The sequence below is a fragment of the Asparagus officinalis genome, chromosome 3 (assembly GCF_001876935.1).
Source record: "Asparagus officinalis chromosome 3, Aspof.V1, whole genome shotgun sequence".
NCBI classification, from domain to species: domain Eukaryota; kingdom Viridiplantae; phylum Streptophyta; class Magnoliopsida; order Asparagales; family Asparagaceae; genus Asparagus; species Asparagus officinalis.
In genome coordinates, this window is record NC_033796.1 from 36,794,280 (window position 1) to 36,796,508 (window position 2,229).

A 2,229-nucleotide genomic window follows, 5' to 3' on the forward strand; every position below is an offset into this window, starting at 1 on the left:
TTCGGTTCGGGCGGTTCGGGTTGAAAAGTTTTCAACCCGACCCCAACCGATATACAAATAAAACCGACCCGAACCGCTAATTTCGGGTCGGTTCGATCGGTTTTTCGGTTTGGACCGAACCATGCTCCCCCATTCTACTGGATCAAACTTCGGAGTCGGATATGCTCGAACAGCGACCTAAGTTGCTTAACTGGGCCAGCCCAATCTACTTCTAGTGAAAAAAAAAACTGAATTTGATGATATTGTTTTAATTTTTTGATTTGAGATTATTATGAAGGTAATTCCATAATGATTTATTTTTATTTGACGATTGATATCCCCTTTTCTCTGTCGTAAAAAGTAAAAAGAAGCCATCAGGAGCAAAACATAAATTCAATTTCTCTCCTTTGCACATATTGGATATTATCTTTCTTCAACATAAATGTGTACTATATAAATACATGGGTTAATTTCAACCTCCTTGATCTTTGGGCAGTGTTGCACGTAACATTCCTGAATTTCGTTTATCTCACATAGCCCTCCTAAACTATGGAGTGTCTTACAAACACCCCTGATCTTTAGCTTATCTGATGTAACCCCTCTGTCTGTAATTTGCAAATAACTAAAATATCTTTTAGTGATAATTTTTCAAACTTTATCACCTATTATTTACCAGCAACATACACCTTCTTCTAAAGTTTGAGTTTTTTCTTTTAGGAAAATTTTAGTTATGTACAATTTGCAGGTAGGGGGGTTAGATGAGAGAAGCTAAATCTCAGGGGGGGTTGTGAGACACCATAGTTTATGGTGATTATGTGAGATAAACAAAGTCCATTAGGGTTATGTGCAACACCCACCAAATTTGAGGGGGCTTTGTGAGATTAACCTAAAATACATTCCGTCATAGCTCGTGCTCACCGTAGAGATACTTTGTACGTGGCATGCTTACCAAGAAATCAAGTGAATGTAGTCATGATATGATGGTACTACTCAAGGTCCCCACATATACATACATGAAATAAAAGATAGACAATGATGAAAAGTACTATTTTCATCATCTATAACTCTCATTCACATATTTTTCTATGAGAATAACATGATTGCAGAAATATAAATGCCAGCAAAAGGGAAAGAAAAGGGTAAGCGACAGAAAGTGAGACGACAAACGAAGTGGGGGCATTTCGTCATAGCCCATTATTCTGCACGCCAACAGCTTCCTAGCTTTTCCGCTGAATCAAACACATCAGTGGACCCAAAAGTTGGCCCAAATTGGCTTGGGTATTTCTCTTAGTAAAGTGGGCCTTGAAATCCCTATATCAATGTCTCTTCTTATCCTTTAGCAAAAGAAATCCCCCTCTTCAAACTCTCTATACATTATCAAGATATTCTCTGAGAATTTTTATAATTAGTTATATGGATCAATAATATTAATTTATTTAGTGAGCCCTACACTTAATAGAGAGTTGAAATAATTCCATGTAACTAATATTATTCACTGTGATTTTCCGAAAAATATATATCATTCATCGGGGTCCACGGGATGAGAAACTCTTATTAGCATAGGGGTTGTTTTGTTCATCGATTAATAATGGATTTTGAAAATTCCATAATTAAAATCGTATTTGTTTATGATGGATATTATGTAGGGGGGGGACCAATTAAATTTTGTTTGTTGTACACGAATTTTGCTCAGGATATGTGACTAAATTTACAAATCCACTTGAAATCAACATAATTTTATGGATTATATTTTATGCGTTTACTTTATGTGGCAAACCCAATTCCGTGTATAGAAAATGACAAACAGACGATGCATTTGCTAAATATCCATGATTTTTAACTTCTCAAGTTTTTTACTCCAATGATGCAAAATGCATGGCTTGTAGAGGATCTCTGTGACTTTTATAAATGTTAAAACTCTAATTATTCTAAATGGAAAATAGTTTTAAACTTTTAAAAAAATTAGGCATAGCTCTATGTATGATGAACTCGGCTTTGAATTCTTTACATCCTTGGTTGTCTCTTGCGTAACGGTGACATTGCAAGTGCAAATAATTATCTCGGTCCCAAATTAAAAAAGTCATGGCTTTGATAGCTGGCCTGAGTCCTGACTAATGACCTAAATTGCACCCTTATCTCGAGAGTTGCATAAGCTAAAGCTGTACTGTACCTTGTTTTATCAAGGAGATGAGTTTGCATGCACTGGCAAATTTTGATGGAGAAATATTTGGAAGAGTAAGTGAATGTCAA